The sequence below is a fragment of the Protopterus annectens genome, chromosome 3.part0, assembly GCF_019279795.1.
Source record: "Protopterus annectens isolate FY-2018-M chromosome 3.part0, PAN1.0, whole genome shotgun sequence".
Classification (NCBI taxonomy): domain Eukaryota; kingdom Metazoa; phylum Chordata; order Ceratodontiformes; family Protopteridae; genus Protopterus; species Protopterus annectens.
In genome coordinates, this window is record NC_056731.1 from 879,907,559 (window position 1) to 879,929,926 (window position 22,368).

Genomic DNA, 22,368 nt, shown 5'->3' on the forward strand with positions numbered 1-22,368 from the left:
ACCCTTTCTCTATGCCTTTTCAAAAGATTCTGCAATACCTGACTACTCTCCTGCATGCAGGAGCCTCAGCTTCAATGATCACTGTACATTTAGCAGCTATCGCTAATTTTCATAATAGTCTGAAAATTCTTTGATTATGTCACACCGCCTATGCAAGACTTTTTTTTTTAAGGGAGTATTACATGTTAAACCTCCAGTCAAGCCTCTCTCAGATCCCTGGGACTTGACTATGGTGCTTCAATCTCTTACAGGCTCTCCCTTTGAGCTTTTTGATTCATGTGGCTTAAAACGTTTGTCTTGGAAAACCATACTTCTAGTAGCACTCACCTCAGCGAGAAGAGTATCTGAGGTGCAGGCCTTGACATTTGTCCTTGGCCCTTTACAGCATATTGCTGATGCATCCAGGCACTGCTGAGTGTCAGTTGTAACAAACACGAGTCAGTGTCCGCTACTTACTCTCACCTGTCCAGACAGCTTCTCTGGTGTCCTTTGTCTGATAATAAGCAGTCCTCCTTGGTATTGTGGATGATGGTCTGGTCTTTATTGTTTTGTGCCCCAGATATAACCTAAGCCGGTTTTATTTTTGTGTCATATTGCTGTTACTGACTATTCTACATAGTTCGTACTTTATTTTTATGCATTTTTTTCTTCCTTTTGATAGTCTGAAATTACTACTGAATGACATGGAAAAGGAGGAATATCATGTTGTATAGGTGCTCTATTGTCTGCCCAGATTGAGGGGCATTCTGAATAGCTAGACTGTCTGCTTATTGTAAACTTTGCATTGATCCATACTGGTATATGCACACTGTACCTTTAATGTTTGTGCAATTTATTTTTGCACCTTAACTGGTGTTTGTTTTACTGGGAAAGTACGCCTGAAGAGTGTGCCCTTTTTCAGTGGAGGCCTGTGGAGAAAAGCTCCATTATACAGACCTCATGGACATCATTTGCACTGTTTTATCATTTACAATCAGTTTCATTCATAAGTAACTGTTCCATTATTCAGACATCCTTAACATCACTTATATCGTTTACCATATTTTCGATATGAGGTGTCATCTGTATGTATAGATTTTCAGGTTTTATGTAAGAGAATTTGTTACTATAAAGACTTGTTCAAAAATCCTAGGTCATACGTAGAAAAGATAAGGAAGGAGGGGAGGAAGCCCAAGGGAGATAAAGAAGATGAGATGATAGAGGAAGGTATAGTTGTGATAATAGTACTTTTAAGTCTTGTGCAGTAGAAGGTTATGGCACAAATTCATATAACTATATTAGTATCAGTTTAACCAGGAGTGGTACAGATGCAAAGCCATAGTCAGGTGTTGCTTTAAAGTCTTTCAAGTTGCAGACTGTCTTTAAGCGGAGTGGGATAGTATTCCAGCTGTTAGCAGTGCAGTGTGGATACAGTGATTGTCCTGCATTCTTGTTGGGTTTAGTTATGGAGAGTAATGATTTGTCAGTAGAGTGTAGAGGTCTCTCAGTAGTGTAAGATTGAATGAAGTATAGAAGAGATGGGAATTTTTCACGGCATGCAGTAATTCGAAGATTTTAATTAATTGTGACTATGTCAGAGAATTTAGTTTGAGCCAGTTAAATTGTTTTAGAGAAGGGCAGTGATGTGATCTGTATTGGTGGCTGGTTGCAAATTTGTCTGCTTTATTGAATCATTGTTTTAGTCTGGGTGATAAGAGAGGTGATGAGATTTGTTAAGACAGAGGTATATAACAGGGTGGGAGAAGAAATGAAGTGGCTATGTTTTGTCTAGTAGGGTCAGTAAGGTGGTGTTCAACACTATAGATGCAACCTAGCTTTTGGTGTGTCTTTTTTGGCTTGCTGAAGGTGTTTGATCAAATTTCCAGTGTTGGTGTGGGATAGCAGTTCTATACTTGTCTTGTATGACAGCAAATTAAAGTAGCTATTTTGGAAAGAGGGAGATTTGAGGGTGAACAGTACTGGTTTGTTTATTTATTTTGGATTTAGTCAAAGTTTGTTGAGCCAAGCTTCTATGGAGGAGAATGATTTCTGGGTGAGTGTTTGGAATATGGATAGTATCCTAGCAGCACATATTGGACTGGAGTCATCGGCATATAGTGCAGGTATGTGCCGCTTAACGTCCAGGATAGGTTTTATCCCATAGAACATTAAGCAAACACTGTTCTTTACATTGTGCTTCACTTAACGTCCTTCTGCACAACATCTGGCCGCATTTACATCCTCTTAGTGCAGTACGGAAGTAAATGTGGTCGGATGTTGTGTGGAAGGACGTTAAGTGACGCACACCTGTACTATGGTAGCCTCTTTGGCTGCTGTGTTTAGGTTATTGATAAATAAGTTGTAAACATTAGTGGTCCTACAATGGAGCCTTGTGGGACTCGGATGGATATAAGAAAGAAAGAGGAGAATCATCTTGCCATTTCACTGCTTGGGACCTATTGCTGAGGTAAATAAGAAACAAGTAACATGAGGAGGAGAATGGCCCATGGAAATAAAGTTTAGTAAAGAGAATTTGATGCACTGAGTTCAGTACATTGGGTAGATAAAGAAATATGGCTGAGGTTAGAAGACCTGAATTTCTACTGTGATTTGATTATAAACATGAACAGTAGAAGGGCAGTAGTTTTAATGAGATTGGGTCTGAAACCAAGTTGTGAGAGAGAGGAGGTTACAAGAAGTAATATGTGTAGTAAGTTGAGGGCAGATACATCTTTCCAAGATTTTGAATAAGTGTAAGAGAATGGAGACTGCTCTACAGTTTGTGAGCTCTGCTGTGGATTTTTTCTTTAAGGTGGGAACATATTTTTCTTGGATAGAATCGACACAGTATATGCAAAACGATCTGCACATCAGATGCAAGTAAAGTACACGGTACTCAAACTTATGTGGATCCGTATCTTTGCTGTGTGATTAAAGTGGTAAAGGGTCTTAAATAGTCTCTTTTGACTGGATAGTAGGGTTATGTACCGCTTTGACTTCTGAAAAACATTGCCACTAAAATGACCATTCCTATTGAAATGGGTGGGTCTAACTCTCCATGTTCTGGCTGAACTCATCTGTGTTGCTTGCACACATGGTTACATGGCTAACAATAAAGGGAACAAGCTTCCTTAACCTTTCTCTGCTACCATGGTCTCAGAACCATCTAAGTTCTTTTTGCCTGTGTGCTTTCTTCTGGCAAAACAAATGGGTTTAAGACTGACAAAGTATTCAGTGTGAGGGTGAGGGATGACCAGAAGACAGCATTCAGGCTGTCATGGAGGTGATCTGTGCCCTCATTGGCATTTTGCTAGTGAAGGCATTTCTAAGAAAGAACCTCACCTCACTCTTCCCCTAGTGGCTGATGTATTCTTGCATCACTATCGGGCATCCTATGCCCTCCCATGCATGTGCATGCTTCCACCCTCACAATAAAATTGTTGTCATAATAAACAGTAAACTCACATCTCCAGTGTCCATTTTTGTTGCTGTTCAAGCCTTTGCTTGCATGGTAGCCATCAGCTGAACTTTACACTAAATCTGTTTGCTAGTATATTAGTGATGTTTACTGGGTCAGGGTGGGTGACCCCATTTAGGATAAGTTCTGAGTACTGTTGGGAATTGTTCCTTAGTTTCCTGACATAGCTAAAGCAGGGCTTGTAGTTATCATTGGCTTTATAAGCTAGGGTAAATTTCATGGGTTGCTTATTAGTCTTTTATAGTATTTTTAATTTCCTTCATAATGTTTTTTATACCGTACTTCTTAGACTTTTGAATCTGTTGTATAATTTAAGAAGTTTTCTTTGACCATGGTAGTTTTGTTTTTGTATTTTGCTGTAGTTGGGACTGATAATTCTATGTATTTATTTAAGTGGGTGGAAAACTTCTTTGTGATACTGACTGCTGTGGCAGCATCTGAGCCGGTGATGTCATATGTGAATTTTGAGATCTCATGAAATAATTATATGAGGTTTACCTATCTGAAGTTCTTGAACTCGAGATTTTGGTTTTAGGGGCTTTTTGTATTTTAAGCACATTTAGTAAATTGTCATGCTAGCCTTGGGCAACTATTCATTAACAGAAAAGAAAAAAAAATAATTAGCATTTCCCATAGATACATATCTATACATATATAAAATTTATCACATATTATTTTTTCTTTATAACTGGTGCTGCGGTAGCGTTGTCGCCTCACAGTACGACGTTGTCCTTTTCGATTCTCAGCTAGAGCGTCTTCTTTGTGGGGACATGCGTGAATGGGCGTATCTTTGTTGAAGGTTGTGCGTCAGAGCTGGCAACTCGGCACGTAAAAATCTACTGCCAATCATTAGCAGACCGGATTTCCGCTGTGGCGACCCCTGAACCGGGAAAAGCTGAAAGACGCAACAACTATCAATTCAACATTACACTATTTGCTCAATTCCTGCCTTCCCTTAAAGAAAAAGTGCATTTTTACAGTTCATTTTGTTATAATTATGTATTTCTCTTGTTAAGCGGGCTTTCTTATTCTAAAATGTGTAGTTTTTACTTTAGTGGACCTCTGTGTTTTAAGTTTAGTAAACTGGTGTTTCTGTTTACTTTACTTTATAATGAGCAACTGTCTAATTACTTCCAGATTCCATATCATCCAGCCCCACCTTCTGATGATATATTAAAGGTGTGAGAAAAGCAGGTCTGTAGTGGGTTGACCTGTTTTCTGTAGTCTGCAGCAGATTTAATACAAAGTAACTAGGAAGTAGTCAGTCAGACAATAACTGAATAAGTAAACAGTTTATATTCAAGTGGAAGGTAAGAAAAATTAGATGGAACAGGATAAGATTATTGGTAAGGTAAATAGTGCTTGGCAAACAGTGTAACAAAACAGCTGTAAAACTAATAAACCATTGTCTACCAATGGATTGATTGATCACTCTTTGGGAGAAAATTGTGGCTGTGTGAGTTGCATACATTCTGGATTTGTCCAGAACATAGCTCTAAATTGCCAATGTCCAGATTTAGGATCAAATCCAAAAGTAAACAGGAACAATCGGGGACATAAACATAAGATTATAGTCCTAACTTGAGTCACTGACAGAGTGAGAAAATGTGATTTAACATACATGCTTCTTTTACTTTATACAGTGTCCGTGTAATTATTGTCAATATTAAGTGTAATCCACTTTTTTCCCCCTAGGACACCAGTTTTAGAAGGGATCAGGAGGGCAGAGATATTTTTTTAAACAAAAAAAAAAAAAAATCTTTAAATTATCACATATGACATAAGCAATCTTAAATTTATACAAATGAAAAACAGACCACGTTAACACAGTTTTAGTTCCAAACACTATGCATCACAGACTCTGAGACAACTGTAGTTGCAAACATTATACATCACTTATAATATATCCAGTCATTCTCAATTAAGCATTGCATAGCTCATTTAAATCCTGCCTTCTTTTAAACCCATCTTAGTTACACCAGTTTGCTCACCCCACTATCTCTGATAGTGCAGTCTGCAGGCAATCTTTAAAGTCTGCTAGCTCATTACACTCCTAGAAAATATGTTTCCAGTTACCTCTTTCTTCCCCATCACACCAACATTTGCTGTCTACCTGAGGAAAAATTCTTTGGAGTCTACTTGGGGTATAAAAATGCATATGTAAACACCTCCAAGCAAAGATCTTAAATCTTCTAGACTTTGCATATTTGGGTGACATACATATATCCCCCATTGTCTTTTTGTGAATTGCTTATCGAGTCCCTCTTCCTAGTCCTTTCTAAGCTCCTCTGATTCTTATAGTTGTCATGCAGTATTTTATATGATCTACTAATTATTCCTTTTTAATAGCAGGCTCTGTTCTAGATTCAATTAAAAACTGTACCAGTGCTGGTCTTTCATTTAACTCCCCTCCCCCATTTCTTTCTCTTTGCTTATACTGTGATATCAATCCTTGATAGGGAAGGCAATCTCTAACCTGCAGTCCAAATAAACTCTTGGCACCTTCCCATTCTGTTACCTTTCCCTTTCTAGTTATTTACTCCCAATACCTTGGATACTTTGCTAGTTTTCTCCAATAAATTCCAGCCCCCTCTTGCCTATTGTCTGTATCACTGATTGCAGTCATCCTTATCAGCAGAATCTTTTTTCTTCCATTCCCGTGCTGGCTTAATTCTTGAAATGATTTCTGCTACTTTATAAATGTAATATTCTGTATGATTATCATCATTCTCCTTAAGGGTCTGCATTCAAAATCACAGTCTCTCCTTGTTTCTTGAGCTTCTCCCCTCTGTTGTCATTGTCCCTTTCCACTTTGAATTATAACTTTCTGCTTATGATATGTATAGGAAACTTAATTGTATTGCTCTAAAGTACCCCTTCAAATTAGGTAATCCTAGTCTGCCTTGTTCTGTTGGAAGAATCAGCATATCCCACTTGACATTTGCCATCTTCCCCTCCCAGATAAAATCCTTCAGCTCTTTATTAATTGCTATCCACAACTTCTCCTTTGGTTGATATAAATATGCTTGACCTTTGTATAACACTAAAGGGACGAAAAACATTTTAACTGCTTGTATCTTACTATCCATATAACAATGCTTCCAGTTTCTCAGTTTTTGTATTATCTTCTGTTAGTCTCCTCCCACATATCTTTAGCTGCTACAAAGGAGTTATTTTTAATCCATACTCCTAAATACTTAATTTTATCATGTCCCCTTAAGTACGGATATTGCTGAACCAGTTTGTATTTGGGTACATAATTTGCTGCTATTGCCTTTGTTTTAGCTTCATTCATTTTGTATCTCCTTAATATGTGAAACTGGTTTAAAATGTTCCACAATACTGTAATGTCCTTCTCTGGTTTTATTAGGTATAAAATAATATCATCTGCAAACCGAGCCAGCTTTTCTTGACTAACATATCAAAAATATCCTTGAATTTCTGAGTCCCTTATTTTCTTTGCCAACAGTTCTAAATATATACACCCCTGTCTGGTTCCTCTACTTAAGCAAAAAATATCGGAGAGGATCCCACCCACTTTAATTTTTACCTCCAGTCCCTCATGTATGTACGCTTAAGCAACCTTATAATTTTATCAGGGAAAATAACTACTTCCATTGCCCAGCTCATGAAGTCCCAGCTTACTCTGTCAAATGCATTCTCTGCATCAAGACCCAACAACAACAGTGGTATTCACTTACATTCTGCGTCCCTCTGTATCTTCAGTGTTCTGTTAATGTTATCAATTGTTTGCCCCCCCCCCCAAAACCACATCCATCCATATCCCTCAATTTTGGCATCACTTTTGCCATTCTTTTAGCCATTATAGACATAAGCACTTTATAATCATGAGTTAGTATTGAAATAGGCCTGTATGAAGCTGGATGCAATGGACCTTTACCCTCTTTAGATATTACATCTTCCACCACTTTCTTCAGGATGTTGGTACTTCTCCTCTTAAAATACTGTTAAATAAAACCTTAAAGATCTTTCAGTTTTTCCATCCTAGCTTCCAAAGTTCCACTGGAATACCTTCTATTCCTGGGGACTTATCTGTAGATTGGTTATACATCACCATTTTTATCTCCTCAAACCCTGAGCTGTTGGACATGCTCCACTTAAAGAAATCCCAGTCCCTCAGAGCCACACGCTCCAGGGATCTAAACCTTGTCATCACAATGAACTAAACATGCTGGAGGGATAGGTTCCTGACCCAGAGACTCCCCATACTCTGGAATAGACTGCCCATACATGTCGAGCAGAGCACCTCCTTGGCCCTCTTCAAAAGGACCCTTGACAATTGGAATGGAGATAGGAAATTCACCCTGAGGATCATGTCTGTCGCCCTGCTAGACAGGGGTCCAGGGAAGTAAATATTATGGGAATAAATATCCGGGGAATTGTTTGGCTAGTTTTGTATAGGCCCTAGGGCTGATAGCCTAGTACAAACCTATGAACCTCTCCTTCTACCCTAACTGTTAGTAATTGAGCCTCGTCTGCCTCTAACCTTGCCATATTTAATTCTTCCATAAACATTTCCATTTGTATTTTTTTTCTTGATTTCCATATTTCTCTGCTTTTATATAGACTTTAATAAAATTTCCGAAATATTTCTAGTATTTCTACAGGATAATTTATCTTCCTTGATATAGGCTCCCTAAGCTCGGTGATGGCCCCTTCTACTTTCTGTTGCCTGAGTTGTTGTGCTAAAAGTTTTTGTGCTTAGAGTTATTATCAAAAAAACAGTTGCTAGACAGCAATCTTCTAAACTCATGCATATTATTGAGGTAATACCTTATTTTCTGTTTAGCATTCTGTAGTTGCTCCTCCTGTTGTTCTGTGAGACTCCACCTATTTTGCAATACTTTTTATTTAGAGGGAGTGACAAATGTTATTCTTGCTACTTCTTAACCATATTTCCCTTTTCTTTATTTCCACCCTAGTTTTAAACTCCACTTTAATTTTATTCCATTCCCTAGCTATATTTTCAGAAGAAACGTCTCTCTTCTTTAATAGCGCCTGAATAATTTCCAAAACCCATTCCTTAAATTCCTTTCTTTTTTCAACAGATATGTGGGAACGTGCCAGTGTCTCATTTTTATTTCATTACCTTGTGTTTTTTTTTTTTTTTTTTTTAGTTATTATTGGCACATGATCTGAAATAGTTATTGGGTGCATTTCAAGACCTTCAGTTGAGTGCATGTTACTGTGAAATATAAATTCTGTCTAGCGTACCCCAGTTTTTGTATCTTGGAGAATAATATGTAAATTCACTCTGAACTCCTAGTACTGAATTCACATCTTTCAAACATTTTCATAAATGTCTTCAAAAAGCTACCCTCCTATGTTATATTTTCCCTTCTGGGCCCCCCATACTGTTGCAAACCAAATTCCAGTCCCCACCTATAAGTAACATTCCTTGCTGAAAGCTGATTATTTCTCCTAGAATTTTATTAAGCTCCATTATAGCAGTTTTAGGTGTAATATAAAATGCATGCCAGTGTAATCCTTCTCCCTTGCCAGTAGCCCTTGGTACTACAAATCTACCATTATTGTCTTTTTTTCTTCTTCTTCTATCATTTATTGGAGCTCCTGTTGCAATTAATATAAGTATTACTATTTTCCTTTGCCCCAGGTATTCTGATGAATAAATCCTGAAAACCTTTCTTTATCAAATTCACATGTTCAGTTCTTTCCGTTGTGTCTCATGTAGCATAGCTATTTGCATTCTACATTTTTAATATAGTTCACTACTTTTTCTTTTTTGTATTCATCTGTTAAGCCATTCAGATTTAAAAATTTTATAGAAAGCATTATACAGTTAATGTTCCCACCTTTTATATGTAACTTTTTTTGTTAATTGCGTAGTTCCAGCTTTTATGTTACATGCATATATTTTTTGGGAGCTTGGTCTTTTTATACAGTTTTTTCTTGTCATATGCATTTGAGTCGATGTCGCACCTTACAAAAACTTTTTGTTTTATTGAAAGCCCTCAGACAAAAAAAAAACAACCCCCAATACCCCCTAAAACCTATTAAGTTAGTAAAAACGCACAAAACTGTACATCTTCAAAATTTGAAGTATTATCTTCCTGATAAGAACTAAAGTTCTAAACTGATAGCCACACAGAGAGACTAGGGTTAACCAAAAAGAAAGATCATTCATGCTGAGACTCATGGTACATTCTGTGCTTTTAGTAAGTACTGTCTGGTTTTGTCTCATCTTTCTAGCTCTCCCAGCTGAGAAAACACTTGAATGATTTCAGTAAATACTTTCTCCAAGCCATTTCTATTTATCAGATTGTCTTCTAGGGACATGCAACCCAGACTCAAAACTGCTAAGGATACATTGTTTACCAGAAAAAAGCCTTCTAATATTCAATATTCTTTTTCATTTACTTGCTTTCTGTTAAAACTTGTTACTGGATAAAGGCAAGGGCCTTGACCTAGTCATTTCCCTATGCAAGCATAAGAAAAAGCACACTAATTTTTCTTTTGTCATGCTCTCTTAACCAGATCCTTTTTCTCTCCCCATTTTTTACATTGTCTTGCCTACATTTCATAAAAGTGAACAAGGAAAAACAGAGAAGAGGGAAAAAAAATAAAAACAAAAACAGGGAAAAAAAATAAAAACAAAAACACCTGTTAATATTAGTGTCCCTATTACATTTAAAAAATAACTGAAAAAAACTCCACTTGATAGCTTGCAAAGAAAGTCATTCAGCATTAAAGAAGTACCATTAAAGACACATTTTTTTTTTGCTTACAGTTAACTTTCTCCCACCTGTTTCCCTCTCCCAAGTATTTTTTATGAAGATTTATGACATGAAGTAGGGCATATTCTTTAGAGGGGTCTATATGAGATAATCAAACTCTACTTACCTCGAACCTGTATTCATTGACACAGAAACAGCGAAATTTACTTCTGCGAGTGATGAAAACTTTCCTAGGGTAAGGAAGCAATTGGCCAACAGCACAACTTTGCCCTTTTCCCCATTGACATACGATCTCTGAGTTGATGATATATATTTAGGGGGTGGGGGGCATAGGCCCCCACATTTGGGGTGTGGAGGGAAAGCCTCCCACTTTGTTGGGTTTGATTTAGCCCGATGTGTGTTGTGGTGGCCAAGTGATTACTTACCCTAGCAAAATTTTCGAAGTTTGCTGAAGTGTATTTTGCTGTTTCGGTGTCAAACGGGTTCGAAGACGGTAGATTTCGATTATCTAATATAGACCTGCTTTAGAGTCCCCTACAAGTTCAACAGAGTTCACAAAAATCCAATACTTCCAAATCCTCTTGTTCTGCCATGCTTCACAAGTATAATTATTGCTTTGTAGTCTTTTTGTAATGTCACTTTTGTCAGTTTCCAAGTGACTGATTCTAACGTATTCTCGATTTTCTTCTAGTTGACTCTTTTATGTTTTCTTCCTTCTCTCAGGCATTTTCTGTTGAAACGGTGGAAAAGATTAAATGGGCTCAGTCTGTAGTCCTTACCACCAGTAGGACATGACGCAGAACCACTGCCTGTTTCACAGCTCACGTTTTGTTGGACAGACTTTTGTATTTCCTCCCTAGCATGTACTTACCAAAAATGATTTTGTCCCTCCAAGAAAAAAATATGTTGAAGATAGCTGGGTACAGCAATTTGAATCTCATGCCTGCTTCTCGACATTCCCTAATTAATGGAATATATTTACTCCTCTTCTGCCTGGTGTACAATGAGTAGTCATTCTCCACAAACACTCTGCTGTCACCCACTTTGTCCTTCTGCCACACTTTTGTCAGAATCAGTTCCTTCTGCCGATAAGATTGCATCTTTACTATTAAAGGTTTAGGTTGTTTTCTAGTAACTACATTTAGAGCACACACATGATGTGCCCTTTCAATTAATTATTCCTGTTGTGGAATACCAGTCCAGTTGCTTATTTGTGCTTACATAAAATGAATACAGTGTGCTCCTTCCAGTTTCTCTAGTACAATAGAAAAACTCAGAAGTTTTCCCTACGTGCTCTGGCCTGTAATTATATTGTTGTTATTATTATTATTTTTTTTAGTTTCTCTTCTTGTGCAGTCTCATTCAGCCATCCTTTTATTATACTGTAGGCTAAGCACTGTACATCTTACTAAGAATCTTGTCCTGTTCCATCTTAGTTTTGTTACCATTCACCTGACTGTAGCTACATTAATTAATTAATTAATTAATTAATTAATTAATTAAATTAATTTTGGTATTTATTGCATAAGTGACTGACTTTGCTGCATTGTGGTTACTTTGTAATAAAATCTGGTGCAGACTACAGAAAACATGCCCACCCATTATAGAACTGTCCCACTGTATTACATCATCAAAAGGCAGGGATGGATGGCATGGTATCGGGAAGTAATTGGGCAGTTGCTCAACCTACAGTAAACACACCGGTTTAATAATCTCAATAAATATAGGACCACTGAAGTAATTAAAGTAAAAATTGCATAATTTAGCATAAGAACGCAAACTTTGTAGGTAGGAACATAATTTATAACAAAAAGAAAAAAAACTTTGCACTAGATGTTTAAACCTCCCTCCTCCTCCTGAACATTATTATGCATGTATTGTTCCCACAATTTCCATTTGATTGTATGTAAATTCCTCCTCACCTTTTGTAAACATTCCTCTTCCAGTTCTTTTATCTGTTTTATAATGTTCAGTACTTCAAAATACAATTGGTTTAGACTTTGATTTTCTAGGAATTACTTTTTTTGGCAACCAACAGAATTAAACATAACTAGGCCTTACTGTGTCTAGGCAATTCAGATCCTGTGACCCAGCTCAAGATGATCATCTCCTTAGTTACAGCCATTGCTCACCCAATATTTCTGACAGAATTTTTAAAATCTTCCAACTCATTACATTTCCAAAACATTACCTACCCAGTTAACTCTTTCTTCTCCAACATTTGCTATCTACCTGAAGAAACATTTATTTAAAGTTTACATGAGATATACAAATAGCTTTGCAAACACTTCCAAAACAAAAAAATCCTAAATCTTCTGGACTTTATTACATACTTGGGATCCATGCACAGACTTGGGATACCAAATCAGTGTTTCACGGATTTCACTGTCTCTCTTTCACTACTTGAATCTGGATTATCAGTGGCAGAGTACATGATGTTGTAGAGTCACTGTAGTATTGGAACTTGTATGTCATCTTCTAACAGTTGCTGTAAGAGCTGCCATCATCCTGTCATAGATACAGTGTGCGATCTTCCAGCAGAGTAGAACATGACCTCTGCCTCAGAAAGTAGAGATACATGTACTATGCATCGAGCATTTTGCAAACAGAAAATGTGGCCATGCTGCAGCTGTTGTCATAGTACAAGGCATAGCTGGGCTTCTCCAGGTAAAGGTACAGCTGAGTGCCTGTGACATCATGTGCACCAGAGCCCGAGCCATGACTTGTGTCTATTGCTTTTTATGTTAGAACCCAGGTTAGGCCCTTCACATGCCACACATTTGTGAGTTGCAGCAGCGGTCATGCTTTTAACAATGCAGTTTTTTTTTCTTTGTGTTTTAAGTATGGTGTTTTCAGACAAGTACTTGAGTACGGAAATGCACGTAGTGCCTTTTAGGAAAATAAACTTGTGGCAGCTGTCGTTTCTATATTGGAATATATATCTAGTGTTCGTTAGGCAGAGCACATATTTGCAGTTGCTAATGTAGTACCAAAAGTCATATCAGTTTGAAATAGGAGCATTTTACATTATAGGAGTTTTCATTATCCTGCAGATTAAAAGCATGGACTTGCAACAGCTGTTTTAAGGCCAGAACTACAGATTTAGGTTCATGTTTTAACTAGGCAAAGGCTCACTAGGGCCCTTACTAGCCCAGTTATGTACCCAAATCATTTGGGTCCCCAAGTATCCCGTGCGTCTATACTGGGGGGCTGTTACTAGGGAGGTAACTAAGGATTTGTAGGAGAGGTGTTAGGCTTTCAATAGGAAAAGTTTTATCCTAACTTTGTCCACAAGGGGCATGCATACCGGACCAGGATAAATGTATAATTTCCCATCCATTTTTTCAAGGTTTCATTTGAGTAGGGTCAGGGATGAACTCTGTTTTACATGGATGAGGACACTGTTCCATAGTGTGGGGATCCTTTGGTGGACACACATGTCCCTCCAGCATGTTCTGTTTGTTACAGGTGAAGTTCAGATCCCTGGATCTGGTGTTTCTGGTGCTGTTTATTTTGCACATGTGCAACATATCTATCAGGCCAGGGTCTGAGGAAGCCCTGCAAGCCAGGCAAAGATCCCCTCTCAGCATCCTATAGGAGACTGCAGTCAGTGACAGAGCCTTTAGTTGATCAGTGTAGGACAGGATAGTCATGCCCTGAGTTCTGCTGGTGAGAAACCTTTGTGGACATTTCAACTTCTGCAAGTCTCTGGTTAGATACATGCCAAAGGGGGCATTGTGTTCAATGATAAGTCTGATAAGGGCCAGGTGGAGTGGTACTATAACTTCCTTGGACCTGCATGTCATACCCTTATCTATAAGTTGGGCAACATAGAATGATTTTTATCTTGGCCACATGTTGATTAAAGGCCAGATTGTTGTCTACATATGTTCACAGATTCCCTAGATGGAGTAATTCCTAAAGGACATAATGCATTTTTTTAGCACTGAGTTTTAGGCCATGGTTTTGACACCACTCATTTGTCTGGGTTATACTCTCTTGCAAGATGGTGTATTGGGGCGAATCTATAATAGTTCTCAGTTTAGTCATCAGCAAACCTGGTGAGTCAGAGGCCTTGAACGTTAGCCTTAACTTCTGAGAAGTAGATGCCAAACAGGAATGTACCCAGCATAGAGCCCTGGGGTACTCCACTGGTCACCGGCCTCTTGGTGGAGGTGGTCTCACCAATCCTGATTTCTTGGGTCCTGTCTGTGAGCCAGCCAGCTGTCTAATGAGCTATGTAGGGATTAATGTCTAGCTCAGAGGGCTTGTTAACATGCCTGAGTGCGGTATTGTATCAAATGCCTTGGCCAGGTCAAGATAAGTAATGTGCACTGTTTTACCCTCATCCAATTCATTGGTAACTCTCTCAAAGAAGCTAAGGAGGTATGGCTTTCCCTTAACAATGCAAAACCTGGAATGAGTCCAGTATCTGCAGGTTGCCAACATCCTTGTTTATCATTTCCATGATAATTCATTCCATGGCTTTGCGTATTAGACTTGATAGACTGATAGGTCTGTAGTTCCTTGCATCAAGTTGATGCTCCTACCTTATGGAAGAGAATGACTAACTATTGCAGTCCTCCATTCACTTGGATCATAACCTGTTTCAAGGCTGTAGCTGAAGAATGCCTCAAGTGGTCCTGGTAGGTTATATTTTAGACTGTTCAGGAGGCAACCAGGCATATTGTCAGGACCCATAGAGGCAGTGCTCTTGACTGCAGCTGCCAGCACCTGGTCCCTCCTAATAGTTGGGGGGGGATTTCACATGGTGGAGTAGTGGGTGACTTTAGAGTTGCAGAAAATCCTTTGGCTGATTAATTTATTACTCTGATCAATCAAAGGTGGTGCTGTTCACCACAAGTTAGCACAGTGCTGTGTGTTTCCTTTTAAGGTTCTAGACATAGCTGAAGAAGACCCTGTGATTGTCCTTTGCCGGTTAGGCAATCCTGACCTCATAGTTGGCCTGGTTGGACCTAATTAGATCTTAGTTTCTTGCATAGTTTATGAGAGCACTTGTCTTTAAGGGAGTTGCTGTTCCTGATTTTGGCCACAAGTTTTCTTCTTGTATTATATACCTTGTTTAGGTGAGGATTCTACCAGTGGGGTTTGTTTTTAGTTTTTCTGGTAGATACAGTAGCCTGTATGCGGCCATTCACAGAGGGATTCTGTGAATAATTCTGTGTAGGTAGCTGTGGTCTTGGGGGAGCCTTGAATTTTGACAAACTATTACTTAGTAGGATGTGGTTTGCCTTTAAATAGTCCCGAACTGTTACTGGTATAGCTAGGTTTCCGGGTTTTTTATTACTCCATAAAACACTGCATTGTGATCCAATCTCACTAGTGAGGATGTGACTCTGGTTGGAGTGGATCGGGGGGGGGGGGGGCATGCAGCACTCTTCCATGTTGGTGAATACCATATTCGGTATACTACATCAGGTTGGAGCCTGCACTGTCTGTTCAGGGTGTTTGTATTAATAAAGCCCAGGATTTGTTGTGCCTGTTGGTTTGAGGCATGTTTGTGTCTCAGTTTATAGAAGGGTAGTTAGTCATCTATGGATATAGTGTTGAGCATTTCTAGTAGGTTTAGATAAATGCGACTCTAGGGACATAGATGGTGACCTGTAGATAGCCATCGTACAGTGAGGGACTCTATCTATGGTGACTTGTAAGTGGATGAACTTCATTGTATCATCCTGTTTAGCCAACCTAGAGGTATGTTTTTTTGCCAGCATAGATGGAGACACCACCACCTTTGGCGCTAGACTGTGCTGCTGTTCTAAATGTGTGAAAGGCAGTGTAGCCTTGCACTGCCAGAGTACTTTCTACAGCTTTAAACCAAGTCTCTGTCATGGCACAGATGTCTACATTCTCCAGAGGGAGGAGAATAGCTTTGAGCAGTAGCACCTTAAGGCTGCTTGTAGACTTTTTCACTATGTTGATAGTTTTGTCTTTTGACATTGACCAAAAAAGGATCTAAGGGGGAGGCTAAAGTTTTAACAAATATCCAAAAGCCTAGGGGGGACAGGTGCAGCCCATTCCCGTCCTCCAATGCTGGCAGATATTGGGTTCCCCTGGAATGGAAGCCTATAAATCAAATATTGATGGTACATCTAATCTAGTTAGTGAGCAGCAGCAGAGGTTAACCTTATTTTTTACTCAGGATATTCAATCAATTAAAGGGATTATTAGCAAGCACTGGGATTTACTCACAATTGATCCAGAGATCAAAAAATTTGTTGGAACAGCCACGCTTTATTTTTAAAAATAAAAAGAACTTGCATAGGCTGTTATGTTTTCCCAGTCATAAACCATCCACAGGAACATTAACTTTTAAAGATACTCAACCATGTTATAAATGCAACTTTTGCTGCTATATTTCCAATATTAGCATGTTTATGCATCCAGTAACTAATCAAGTTTTTTTCCTTAAATGTTAATGCCAATTGTGATACTAGACATGTTGTTTATATTGCTATCTGTACATCCTGCAGTGCATTTTACATAGGTAAGACCGATAGAAAGTTAAAAGAAAGGGTGAGGGAACATCTTTATCAGATTCGTGTTAAGTCTGAAGTTAATGCACTATCTAAGCATGTATTGCAAAATAATGCCATGCACACATTTAAGTTCTCAGTACTACATGTTAATTCACCCAATATTAGAGGGGGTGACTTAGAGAATTATACTGAGCAAGCGAAACTAAATGGATTATTAGGCTACAAGCTCACATTTTCCCTGGGCTTAATGATGGGATTCCTTTGAAATCTGCCCTTAAAAATAGAAGATGTAGGCTGAAATGAAATAATTGTATAAATAATTAATATATAATTAATTTTGAATGCCTTTTCTATCCCACTTTTTTACATATTATATACTAGTATCTAGTACTCAATAGATTCTTGGCTTTCATGAATGATATCTTTTTTAATAAAGAATGATTAAGATTTTTGCAAGTAATTTCTTGCACTACGTTTTTTAAAAGTAGGTGTTTCTTTAAGGAATGTTTTATATTATTGATTAATTGTTTTAATGATCTCATTAGAGAAGCACTATATAAGCACTTTTGGTCAGTATAGGTTTGATAAAGCTGTATTGCGAAAGCGCTTACCAACTGATTTTGCTGTCAATAAAGGAAGGTTTTATGCTCATGCTCAAATTGAGTTTGGATTTATCTGTACCATTTTCAATTATTAAAACTGGTCATTCGTGTTCATACTGTGGCATCATCCTCGTACAGGTAGAATGCTGCTCAATGCAAGGCTCATACCTATCTGTAAAGCATATTCAGAGAGATCCATTGTGTCTTTTTTCATGTAGTTTAAATAAAATGCATAGATATGTAGTAACTGCACATATACCAAATGCAATTATCTAGCCTTATTTGGCATCAGATCTTGTATCCAGCCTTACATAATAAGAATGCACACATGCAGCCTTCTGCAGACAGTGGTTGTTATTTCAGCACCTGATATTGTGCAAAAATCTTGCTCAAGTCTTCTACAAGCAGACATCCATGGCTGGTGTGACTGTGCAGCAGATGCTGTGGCATGTAGGCCTATGCCATGTGCTCCATATTAAATGCTTCCATGATACTGCAGATTGTTGACCTTCCCCTTATGCAATGCAGAGCCTTGCAATTGCTGCTGACATACCAGTACTATCCTCCAGCCCTACATAAAAAGAGACATGGAAGAGCTCTCTGATCATGTAGCCCAGGCTGGTATGACCCTGACCCTAAGTAGCATCCTGCCCTCACCAAGAATGATACTTCAGTATAAAGAAAAAATGATAAATTTCAACAATTGGCTAAGCTTCTGGTGTCATTCAAAGGGGATCCAGTGTCTGTCAGCCTGGGACGACATGTTCGACAAGCCGCATTGCTTCACAAGAGACGGCTTGCACCTGTCACCCCTAGGCGTTTGAATACTGGCCAAGGCTCTTGCTGCCCCCATAGTGCCTTTTTTAGGCAAGGCTCAAAAATCAAACCCACCTAAACTGAGGGTTATGCTACTCAATGCCAGGAGTTTAAATCTCAAAATGCATGTGCTCGAAGCACTCCTCAGTATGGAGAATGTCAACATCTGTGCAGTAACTGAAACCTAGTTCAAGGCTCCAGAGAGCACCCCAGCACTACCGGGCTACAACTCATACCACACGTTTCAGCCACAGAACATGGACTGAGACTCAAAAGGAGGGGCTGTATCCATATTCATCAAGGATAACTACACCTCCAGGTTAGTGGCGCAGCATGATACCTCTGAGATCACCCATGTGCAACTAACACTGGGAAAATCTGCAGTGCAAATTGTGACCTGCTGCAGATCACCCTCCATGACCCAGGACCACCACTCCACCTTTCTGGAGACACTGGAAAACATGAAGGTTCTACCAAACACCCTGATATTGGGCGATTTCAATTACCCTACCATTCACTGAGAAAACTACTTGAGTACAAATTCCCAGGCCTAGCGCTTCCTGGAATTCATCAACTCAAATGCCCTGGATCAGCTGGTAAACTCCCCTACCAGAGGTGAAAACATATTGGACCTGGTCATCACCAACATGGGCAACAGGTGTTCCACACCGGAGGTCAACCCGTCACTGGTTAGATCAGACCATAAGCTAATCACTCTTGATGTCCACACCCCACCACCACTCCCAACTAAGGAAATCACAGTAAAAAACTTTTTTAAAGCAAACTTCACCTTACTTAAGACATAGGTGGTGAGTTTCACAGCCCCCACGCTAAAGGATAGCGCTGCCCAAGATGCAGAAACCTTTACAAATGCACTCTATGAGCACCTACAAGGATGCATGGATCGTGCCATCCCTAGCAAAACCACGATTCACTCCTCTAAGAGAAGGAAACCAGTTTGGTGGACCCCTGCAATAAACAGGCTATACAATAGAAGGAGGAAACTAGTTCAGAAAAAAAGCAAATCCCAAGAAGGAAAGACATCCCTGATCAGTATCAGTAAGAAACTGAGGTCCCTCATGAAATCATCCAAGGCTAACTTCAAAAGAAAAATAGCCAAGGATTCAAAGGATAACCACAAAGCTTTCTTTAGCTATGTTAAGAATTTAAGTGGCAACTCACAGATATGCACTGAACTAGAGCAAAATAGCACAAAATATACTGAACCTACTGATATTGCCAACATCCTGGCAGATAGATTCAGTGCAAACCATTCCCCTCTCACCTCCAAAAGAGCCCACAACAATACCAGAAAAGTGTAGTGTCCCAAAAATCACAGATGCACAGGTGAAAACAGCCCTTTCAAAAGCCAAAAGCACAGCGTCAATGGGACCAGATGGTGTCCCAGGCTGCATCTTGCACGAACTACAGAACAAATTAACCCCCCCCCCACCTAAACACGCTGTTCAACCTCAGCCTCTCCACAGGCTACGTGCCCATAGAATGGCGCACAGCAACGGTTATTCCTCTCTACAAAGGAGGGGCCACAACTGACCCTGGTAACTATCGCCCCATAAGTCTGACTAGCCAGGTCTGCAAGGCTATGGAGCGCATCATCATGGAACGCATTAACAAAGACATTGGGAACCTCCAAACGCTTGACCCGACCCAGTTCGGCTTTGTTAAGGGCAGATCATGCCTACTAAACTTGGTTGACTTCTTCGAGACAGTCACCAAGGTCATAGACGAGGGAAAGGTGGTTCACACAGCCTACCTTGACCTCGCCAAGGCTTTCGACATCATTCCCCACTTGGGTATTACAGAAAAACTCACCCAGCCTGAACATAAACCCCACAGTAAGAATAGCGGGCTCCAGGCCTGACTCTAAACCAGTCACAAGTGGTGTCCCGCAAGGCTCAGTCCTGGGACTCCTACTGTTTGGCATATACTTTTCAGAAGTACAGGCAAACACAGGAGAACTATGGCTAACCAAGTTCGCTGATGACTGCAAACTGGGAGCCATAATTGACTCTCCAGCTGACACGGACATCCTCCAAAAGGGCCTTACTGAGACAGACACCTGGTGTCAAAGTCATGGCCTCAAGCTAAATGCCAAAAAATGCATAGTCATCCCGTTTGGGGGAAAAACAAAACACCCACGAATTACCACATAGTTGGCAGCCCCCTTAATGCAGAAGAGGTAATAAGAGATCTGGGGACCCAGGTAGATAGTAATCTCTCCTTTTAACAATCATATTGCCAAAGTAGTTAGGAAATGCTTCTATGTGGCCCATCTAATTATTAAAGGGTTCGCATCTAGAAATAAAGAGGTTATAGTGCCCCTCTACTCGTCACTCATTAGACCCATCATAGAGTACAACGCCCCATTTGGGATGTACCTCACAAGACACTTCCAGCAGTTGGAAAGACCACAAACGTACCTCACTAAGAGGATTACTGGCCTCAAACATATGTCCTATGCAGACCGACTGAAAAAACTCAGTCTGTACTCAGTGGCATATCGCTTACTCAGAGGTGATCTCTGCCTGGCTTACAAAGCCATGTCCAACTCAGAATTGATGGACATGCTCCACCTAAAGAAATCCAAGTCACTGTGAGCCACGAGCTCTAGTGAGCTAAACCTCACCACAACAGTAAATAGGACATGCTGGAGGGATAGATTCCTGTCATAGAGACTCCCCATGCTTTGGAACAAAATTCCTATCTACATTAGGCAGAGCCCCTCACTAACACTCTTCAAGAGAAACCTTGACGAGTGGATGGGTAACAGAAAATACACCCCTGGGATCACTTCATTGGCTCTGCTTGACAGGGGATCAGTTAATCAATGGGGCGGCGAAAGCCGACACACTCTGGCTAGGCATGTAAATGTCCTCGGGCAGATAGCCTAGTACCTACCTATGAACCTATATGCATAGTGTGTGCAGGACCTTGTTCCATCTGTTTTAGTATCACAACTTGCATTTAGCTTTGCAGGACCTTGTTCTATCTGTTTTAGTATCACAACTTGCATTTAGCTTTGCTGGGCTGCTTTAGGTAGCATCCTAGAGGTAATTGGATATATCTGTGTTTGTTGTTAATTAAGGTAGCCTTTAGCTGTAAAATTTTATTTTTTATTGAGACCATTTTTTTCTGAAAGCCGTGCACAGTACTTTTTGTCTTAAGACTGATTTTTTTTTTTTTTTTTCCAAGACATGTAAGATTGGAGGGAAAAATATCCCTGGTCATTTAAAGGCATTCTCTTAGGCAGAATACTACAGCCTAAACAGTGATACATGACGTAAGTGGTTTGTAGGTGGGGGTAGGCTCCTTTTTTTTTTTAAGTTGTGTGCTGTTGCAGTATCCTTAATTCTTTATTCTTATCCTGATTTATATCTGAATAAAAATAGATGTCCCCCTCCTTTCCTTCTGGTATGGAACTTTCTGAGATGTCTGCTGCATAGCGTTCATCTCACCTGCAGGGGACTTATTAGTTTCATTAATCTTCCTGCTGTACTAGCTGCTGTTCGCATTTTTCTCCGTGAGTACACCCGACTAACCCTACTTAACTGGATCTCCCACCCCTTTGCAGATTCCTTGTGGCAAGAAATACAAGCATTCATCTCACCTGCAGGGGACCTGTTAGTTTCATTAATCTTCCTTCTGTACTAGGCAAGTTTCTATAGTGAAACACTTTGGTGCTTATTTGCCAAGTGGCACGCTCACTCACTCACTCACTCAAATAGTGTTGGACTCCCCCACCCTTTCCCCTGAACTTTATCCCTCCATTCTTCTCTCTTTTTAGCAACTGCTAATATCAAGAGCTGCAAAGCTGTACAGACCTAATAAAGCAGCATGTGTTAGGTTGCTATTACATGCATATGTTTCTTACCTCTAGGAATTGCTACTCTTAACTGCTCCACTGTCTTGAGGCACACTTTAACTGATTGTTTCTACTGTGGTCTGGCAAGCTGCCTCAAGGTTTCCAGGGATCATTTCTATTAACTCAACCTCTCTTTCCCCTTTCCTTTACAGCCTCCTTTACAGCCTGTGTCCCATTGCTAGTATACTCTAACCAGCAGTTTAATGCTAAAAATACAGGTCATTTTATACATTTATCTACCTAAGCCTTTACTATAATTGTGACGTGTTTTGCCAAGAAGGACAGCTGAATAGCCTTCTTTCATGGTTTTTTCCATTTCCCTGTATACTATCCATCCCTCTACTCAACGTAAAAAGGTATTTTATTTAAAAGGCAAAGAATTTATGGTTTACTG

The 22,368-nt window shown here is 39.5% G+C and overlaps 1 protein-coding gene across 2 annotated transcripts in view; it reads left to right on the forward strand.

The window, feature by feature from the left end:
• Positions 1–22,368, forward strand: part of OTULINL (OTU deubiquitinase with linear linkage specificity like) — a 999,021-nt gene that overhangs the window by 17,423 nt on the left and 959,230 nt on the right. The window lies entirely within an intron of this gene.